This window comes from Diadema setosum, chromosome 2, assembly GCF_964275005.1.
Source record: "Diadema setosum chromosome 2, eeDiaSeto1, whole genome shotgun sequence".
Taxonomy (NCBI): domain Eukaryota; kingdom Metazoa; phylum Echinodermata; class Echinoidea; order Diadematoida; family Diadematidae; genus Diadema; species Diadema setosum.
In genome coordinates, this window is record NC_092686.1 from 13,053,085 (window position 1) to 13,062,535 (window position 9,451).

Consider the following 9,451-nt stretch of genomic DNA (forward strand, 5'->3'; position numbering starts at 1 on the left):
AGTAGTAAAGGTTAAAATGTAATGAGAAGCCCGCAAAATGTTGAGAAATTAACTTGATGTTATTCGATATCATTAATCCTGACATGATTAAGGTGTGTTTTTTACACTGTTACTAAAAACATCATGCAATCATTTTAATCTATATTGAGTGATAATAATTTGCGTATGTACACTGTATCCAAGATTTGCCAAATTTAGGTTCTTTATCGAGTACTTAATGACCATTGCAGAAACAAAAACTGAAGCGAAAACCCCCTCAAAACCCACAAATACTCCAAAATAAGGGAAGAACAAGGGCAGAAAAATCATATAATGCATGGGTGCACGCGTGTACAAACAATGTACATTTTAATGAGCTTGCAGAAGGTAGGGCCATGCTGTAACTGAAAGCATTTTGAATTTTCTCTATATTTTCTTTATAATTGTTGTATACACATGATGACATAAACTCGAGTAGTCTCCTTATACAGCGGTTCCAACACCAAAACATTAAAAATTCCTGACTTTTGCATCGATTGTCAGATTTTCCTCAAACTCTCACTGATGTGTTGTACTAATATTGCTGCTTTCACTCAATCCATATTTCTCTTTGGGTTTTTACTTGGTTTCCTATTTGGTGGTACCTTCATGCGTGATAATGTTTTTTTTTTTTTATCAATGAAATGTTCTTGTCACTTTGTTTTCTTTGTTTTGTTGTCACAATTTATAGTGATTGGGATGAGGAATAGGAATGCTTTTTTTTTTAAAATATATAACAAATCACAATGAACAAGGATGTTGATCTGGTAACTGCACCATAAGATGCATGAGTGGGTACTCAAGGGAGCAGAACAAAAGAAGAAAGCATGCATAAATTCCACAAATTCGATGCTACTACATATTGTAATATACAAATCTCCTTGATTTCCCCTTTAAGCAAATCTTAAGCCAGTGTAAAAATGACAGACAGAAAATTTTGCTGGGAGAATTACTTTTTTTTTTTTTGGTGATGGTGTCATATATATATATACATGTATATATACAGATATAAGAGACGGACGTTGCCCTCTATGCTTCACAATGAGACACTGCGTACGTTTTGGTCAGGATCAACTCCCGCATTTATCATACGAATAATGATATATATATATATATATATATATATATATATATATATATAAGAGATGACGAAGTAGAGTGGTAATGCATTTTGACACTCCAACAGTGCTATCTATTCAGACCAAATTTTCGACGAATATTCTTAGTATGTCGTATTGTTTAGACAATAATTTCTGAGGCAATTATCCTCGTCAAGCGTTTGCTTACTAGTATGATGATGGTCTCCTGTATTTCTGTTATATCCGGAGTTGCTTTATTTGTCTTTTGAACGGCAGATACATGGGAACCTTTGTTTGCATATATGCATGAAATGATGCCTGTTTGTTTTCATTTTGCTTCGTGTTAGAAAAATGTTGAATATTTGAATGAGTAATATCTGTATTAACTGTCAGATTCGAATTACACTGTGCTCAATTAGTTCGTTCAGTTGACTTTGTATTACATTTATGTATGAAAAAGAAATTCAGAAATAAATCAAAATCAACCAATCAATCAAAACATAATCATTTCCCTGCCTGCCTAAGTTGCACCGTCAAAAGGACTGATTTTTACCCATGCCAAAACAGTATTATACAAATGACGTGAATGTTCCGCTTGTAGCAATGCAGAATTAAGCTTGTTTATATTGATTGCATGGCGCATCGTTTCTGCAAGCAGTTTATGTGAGTAACGAGTTAATGATACACCAACATTTTCGCACGATTAGAAAGACTGGTTAACAAAGAAGCTTATACATATGATTTCAGGTAAAATCCAAGGAGTGAGTTTATAGACCATTTTTTTTTTTAAGTGAGTATACCTAAACTATCAAGCGTATATATATATATATATATATGTATGTATGTATATATATATATATATATGTATATATATAAATATATATATATATATACACACACATACAGACATATGAATAGAAATACAAAACATATAGATCAAACTTGAACAATAGTGTCATGTGGGTATCATTTTGGGTATATAGCTCCCCATCATGTATATACTGCGTCATATGCAGAAATAGCGACACGAACTTTGGACAATAATTTGATCTTGTGGTTTCAGCTTTTTATGGTTATCGCAATTAAAAAAAAAAATCTTTATATACTAGTAACAGGGTGCATGATTGGCCAAAAATGTAGATTACATAGGGTATACCGAAAAGAAGAAAAAGAGACATTGTTAAGACACAAAGGGAACGTCCCTTTTTTATTCTGAGGCCAAAATTTCGGAGAAAAAAAAAGGAATCAACAAACAGACCAATGGTTAGTCAAATTTGAAGTTCAAGGAACAAATTTGCCCTCATTGCGACGTCCCTTCGCAACGATAAAAAGCACACAACACAAGCCAATAAAACTCTCACACACATTCACTCTACACATACACACACAGTGCATAAAGGCATAGGGGTTCCTAATTCAACACAATTTAGATCCGTCAGGTGTTTATGCGGAACCAGCTCAGGGGTGAGCAAAATAGTATGTTAAAAGTGGAGGGAACCTGCATGTTAAAATCAAGCCAAGTGCTCACCACGCCTTTTCCATGTTTTAATGGAACTATAAATTTGTGAGTTAGTGTTTCTCGAGTTCATTTTTTAAATTTGTTACGGTAGTCTTCTTCCTGCTCAGAATCGGGCACTCCAAAAGCAGATCAACCGGAACAGTCACTCTATTGAATGACTTTTTGACAACATTACAAATCGTTTGGACTGTCCATTTTGTCGGAGAGTTATCAACGGTTTTTGTCAGTCATGTCAGGTAAGAGTCACAGCTTTCCAAGAAACTATAGTGTTAGTAAGGAAATAACAATTCATTCATTCAGCTTGATATTGCGGAGGGAATTATCATTACTTAACTCAAATTACTTATCTTGCAAAGAATAAGAGAAACGAATAATAAAATCTAAATTGCCCACTCTTAGTCAACTTGGGGTTTTACAGTAGAGTATTCAAGTTCATATTTTCGATAAGGTGAATATTTTTGCTACGACAGGCAGACCGCAGTTTTTCGTTGCACACGAGGAGCATTATCAACTTTTTCGGCTTGATTCAACAGTGGATTCCTTTTTCCACGATCCTTCGTGCAATGAATAAGAAAAAAAAAACTACAACAGAAGGTTGAAATGTGACACAAGAAAAAAGTAATTGCAGCATATTTTAGAGGAAACACACTCTGAGACATAAGTGTTCACAATCTGTAGAATCGGCGGATTATAACCACCATGTATTATTACATTTATAATGATTATCACTATCTTTATTACAATTATTATTATTCAATTTATTATCATTTAATTATCAATACATGACAGAAAGACTATGGATTTATCAATCAATCTCTAAGTTTGAGATTAATTCAAATTTAACAATTTGACTATTGGCAGCTGATCAATGCATAATTAGCAGACAATGACGGTCAACCATTTCATTATCATGGGAAAAGTTTGGATGAAGGTTATAGTCATAGTTCCTACATATTATTTGCCTTTTCCCCGTTTTAGGATTTAATTTGCTGTATAGAATGTATTTTTCACACCTTGCCTCTGACAAAACTGGAAAAGGAAATATCGTGGAAATATGAAACTACAATGGAAATATGAAAATAATAAAATATACTCAAATTTACCTCAGCACAATATGTGCAGAACATCTCGCAGGACGAAGTCCCGCACCTGCTGGTCTGATTGACTACTTAAACAAACATGATTATGATCAACATAGGCTAATGTTTGAGGTCCATCGTGTTAGCAGGTAGACAACAGTTAGTTATTTTTGTTAAAGGAAGAAAACAAAAAACAAAAAACCTCTCAGCACTTTTGAGCCTTCTGAACCTATGAGTTGATTAATAACTTCTCATTGATTTCCTGCGGGGCACATCAGGTGCCTGACAGTAATAAGATTGATCAGTGGGAAAGGATGACCTATAAGAAGCTAGGGTAATGGGATTTCAGAATGAAAATGTCGAAGTTTTTGACACAGAATGATAATCCATACTGCGAATCAAAAAGATACAAATTTCCACAAGACAAAGGGCAATAGTGCCACTTTATATACACTGTTATACGGACATTTAGTCATGCCGTTATTTTATATATGACCCAATTACTCTTTCATTCTCTCTTCATCACATTGTGATCTAGATAAAGTAGTATCGGCACGGACTATAACCGTCATTCTGAGATTGGAAATGCAGACTTAAATGATGGCCTGATATTGCTTGTGATGTTAAATACATTGTAGACAAATCAACTCTACTGTAAAAAAGAGTTTCAGGTTTGTGTCCGTGAATCGTAGGTTTCTTTGATTTTTATTCGGCCGAAGGAGAAAGAAAAGAAATGCACTTCGATCAGGAAAATCAAAGGAATGTTCTTCAAGAAACAGAGAGGAAAACAGAAATTGTTGGATAGATTTGCAGTTTCAAGAAAAGAATGATAGTCTCAATCACATGTGCACAAGGACAAAATGAAAAAAAAAAGCGATTAAAAAAAATATTGCTTGCTGATAACGGAGCGGGATGGATTAGGAAACAAGCACATCTATTGTGTCTGTGGACTCCGGTCTGATTTATGACAAGGAATTTGAGCCTACTTTGTAAATTTCCGCCTGTCCCGTTATCAAAATTGACTCCAGTTCCTGATTACCGTCAAACATTATAAAGCATCAGAGTAAGGGGGAAAACTGGTCTGACTGAAAACTTTTTAGTTTCATCATGAACTTTAAAAAAAAAAAAAAAACTGTCTACTCTATAAGAGAGGCATCAACAGTTTGATTTTGTTGTTGTTTTTGGTCAATCGTGTCACAACGATTTACCTCCTATACCAAAAACATGCATTCTTTTTCGTCGTCAGAAGTCAAGTAGCTTGAATACTTACAATATCTGTATTTTTAGTGGGTCCCTCCATTTTTCGAAGTTTGCGTATCATTATTTCATTTTCATCACTTCAGTTTTCATGACAACGTATGATTACTATACGGTTCAACAATTATTTCATACTTTTCTCAGTTTACTTTGTTTTGCATATGAAACCTTATTCTCTGTTACCAAAGAAAGTGAAATGTCTATGTTCTTTAAAAAGAAAATAGAATTTGAATTTCACTGAATTGAATATCTTAAAACACTGTTCAAGCGGCCTTTTATTCTTTTCGCTCTTCATTTTTCTTTCTTATAACGCCATTCTTGCCACTCTCCCTTTGGATAAGGTTGAATCTCAGAATTGTTCTCCACTGTAGTTGTAATCATTAGAGATTTCATATAAATTCATGTTATTTAAAAAAAAAACTTCAATGAAAATAAGGTAATTCTTTCTCATTTTACAAAAGTACTTTACACATTTTTTTTTTTAATTGATCATTAGTTTGTTTGTTTTTTTAAACTTACATGTAAGTTTCTTATTCTATTTCATGCCCGGCTTCCCGAATTCAGCCCCGCCGTCTTATGACCAAGCGCTCGATGGTGGTGTGGCTACTATCACTGCAACATCCATGGCTGTTCAGCCACCAGTCCCGAATCCACAACATGGCCAGTTGCCATATCCTTCGGGGTCCGAGAAACCAGCCCCGTACCCACCTGCTCCATACCCCACCATGCCTGTCGGAACTAACACTGCTCATGTGCAATATACAGTTCAAACGAGTCATGCTAATATGAATATTCCACCTGGAACGAAGGACGCTGTTATTGTAAGCATGTTACTTTACGCAGCAACATAATTATTAACCCTTAATTGATTTACATACCGAATCGGCCATTGTCATGAATAAGGTAATTGGCAAGGCAATATTGTTTAATCGCGGTCAAACGCAATAATACATGAGGAAACATAACCCTTTTTATTTCAATCAACTTATGTGCTATATCAGCGAATCAATTAGATATGTTTGTTTTGATTTTGTTTCCAGATTTAAGAGAAGTCATAAAAAGAAAAACTCAACAAATAATTCCTCAGAAACTTCGCGTATTTTCTTCACCTCTCCAACAGTATTAAAGGGCACTAAGTCCGTATAGCAGGGCCGGCGGAAAAGAGGGGGGGGGGGGGGGTGTTTGCACCATACATAGGATGTCACCACTTTGGGCGCCCCCCCTTTTTTTTTTACCCCGGAAGTGGCACTAGAAACAGAATGAAACCTTGAAGTGTGAGCGCGGTAAGGCCTTTGTTTTTGCGCTGAAGATTTTTTTTTTCTTGTCAGGTGAAGAAACCCGGAAGTGGCATCAATCACAAGTTTGCGTTGAAGACCTCTTTTTTTCTTCTTGTGAGCTGAAGAAACCCGGAAGTGCCCCCCACTTTGTTTGAAAACGTTCCGCCGGCTATGTATAGTTTCTTGATTCAGAGTACGTAGGGTTCATTTATACGCCGGGGGGGGGGGGGGGGGGGGTGCGTTACATTTCCTTTTGATATTGATAGTTGTAAGCTGAGGTCCATTCATTGATTACCCATTCTTTGGAAATCAAAATGGTGCGGTGTTATTGACTCTCTATCTTAATGTGGTCTTCGTCACCGGCCTATTCTTCTTCTTTTTCTTGTTGGTTGTTTGACATTATTAGACCACGCCGGAAGGTACGACAATCATAAGGCAAGTGCAGCCGATGCCAAATGATAACTTGCAGTGCGCCATAACTGTTACCATTTGCTGCTGCTTCTTGTTTGGTCTGATAGCCATTATAAAGTCTCAAGAGGTAAGATTTTTTTTTTAAAAATCTATTAATCTAATTTTTGTTTTTAATGGTCTTATGTCTACATCAAAATGGACTTCCCCGTAACCTGTTCAACTACATGCTTTTCTTATAATATGCTGAAACATAAACATGAGTAGATTTATCAAAGCGTCAGGAATGCTAGAACGGTGGGCGACTGAAATAAATTAATGTACAGTATGCATCCCAATATTGGAGTGATAACCCCCCCCCCCCCAAAAAAAAGAATATCTTATTTGTTATTTAAAATCTATTGTAATTTTTTAGGGTCACATTGTGCTTTTCCAATGTAATTTCCTGTCAGTCATGTTGGATCTGAGCAAATTGTATTACGACTGTATTATGCTTCAGCAACCAAGTCAAATACATTCTAAATTCTTTGGATTAAAAAGTAATCTAATAAGACTATGAGGAGGGACAAATCCACATAAGATTATAATTTTTAGTCTAATTGATTTAGAAATTAAATCCATTAGATTTGAAATTAGTAATCTTATTTGGATTTTCTCATGGTCTATTAGATTACTTTTTAATCCAATGAATTTAGAGTGTACGCCTATGGGATTTGATAGAAATTATTTCAGTTCTTCTTTCACTTTATGTTAATCGAACAAAAGGCCTTACATGATTCGAAGTATACAAGTATAAAAGAGTACAGAAGGTGACAGAAGTACAAGTTATAAAGTATTATAGTACAACGTGTAAGTACGATTTTATGTATTTCTGATTAAACATTACAAACTGAGTTTAAACAGTTTTCTTCCAGCACTGACTGGAGGGGAGAAATCAAAACGTTCCGATATTACCGCTATTGCTTGCATGACTTCACTACTCAATGAATCCAAGTACACTGATAACAAAGAGCATACAAATAGATATGCGCATGTACTCGAAAACGCGCGAACACAAGTTTTCATGGGTATCACATCTTTCAAGAGAAAAATTACCAAAGGTTTAGGAATGCCAGAGAGAAAGTAGTTTTCATTGGAAATATTTCCCTCCATTTCGTACATCATCATTATTCCAGTCATCTCAAGATTATCACTCTTTTCGTTCACAATGTTTTTTCCCCCCTTATCATAATCATCCCCTCCCCAAATCGCTGGATTTGTGGAACTCCACAGGCTAGGCGTTTATACATGGAAGGCGACACAGAAGGAGCGAACAAGGCTGCGAGCACGTCTCGGGCGTGTTCTACACTAGGTGTCGTCGTGTGCATCATTCTAGTTGTTGGGTCCATCGTGCTGCGATTCGTAGCTCTGACTTATTAGTGTTCTCTTTGAACACGACGGGCTTGTCGACAACTCCTGATTAAAACTGAGTGTACAACTTGACCGAAATCTGTTCTCAGCATATTATACACTCAACAACAACAACAACAACAACAACAAAAAGAAAGAAAAAAAAGAAAGAAAGTAAACATTTTTTCAAGTTCATATTTTTCATAGAAGATTTTGATGAAAATCAATGAATTATATACCATATTAAAGGTAATTTAATTGACTATCAGACTACTAGGTCAATATAAAGGTAAATTTTACGCATGAGTGAACACATTCGTTTTTGTTTTCCAAGTCACAAATGTAATATTTGCAAAAATTGACACTGTTGTCTTTCCTTTGGAAATGCCCTTCAAGATGATAATGATAACTAAAGACCAGTTTACCACAATGGAAGACATGAATTAAATTTTGCAAAATTAAGTATTCGTTCTCTTATCTCTTTATAACCTCCAACAAAATCAATTGGAAACTAAAGGGGAAAATACGAGTTTTCTGTCAAAGATGATTAAATGAGCAGAATGTCTTTATTTAATTCTTTTGATTTAGTAATTCAAGAATTCATGAGACAAATTCAAAAATAGATTATTTACGCTTTTTTATAATTTGAGAGATCTCAATTGAAATTCCTACCATTTTTTTTTTCATATTACTTCTTCTCTTATTTGCTTTGAATTTGGATTTGGCAGAAGATTCTTCATTTTCCTAAGTTATTTTAGCCTTTATCAAATTTTTTGGACTTCAAAGATATCATAGAGTTCATAGCTTTAATTTTGCAACTTAATTAATGTGTTTTATTGTGTTTATCGTTCTCTTTCTTATTGTTTCATGGAAAAGCACTTACGAAGAGCACACATTACCGACAACTTGCTAATTTTTGCAATTTTTACTTTTGTGACTTTGAAGAGAAAAACGAAGGTGCTTACTCATGATAAAGATTGACTTTTCATTGACCATGGTATATAACTTTTAGCCAAATATTCTACTATGAGAAATATTAACTTGAAAAAGTGTCTACTTTCTTTCTTTTTTTTTTTTTGCTGAATGTATATATAAGTAACTTAAGTAACTTCAAGATGCGACAAGATTAATGTGTGGTATATAGTCTAGCTAGTGTTGAATATGAAATTGGCGCTATGAACAACAGTGATAATGAATTATGTCAATAAAATTACAATTCATTACGATTCAGTTTATTCCAAGATTTTTTTCTTCTACAGAACATCATAAGTTTAAAAAACGATCCTGAGTACATCGCTTGACTGTACGATGAAAATGAGTGTTAATTAACAACTGAACATGTATACAATACATAATTTCAAACCAAGCTGCTGCATCACGTATGCTGTATGTTCTGTTCCTATGTTTATAAGTATATATAAATAC

At 34.6% G+C, this 9,451-nt stretch overlaps 1 pseudogene; it reads left to right on the forward strand.

Annotated features, from left to right (window-relative positions):
- The first annotated feature begins 764 nt into the window (after window positions 1–764).
- On the forward strand, window positions 765–8,056 carry LOC140238504 (uncharacterized; annotated as a pseudogene).
- Window positions 8,057–9,451: the final 1,395 nt, after the last annotated feature.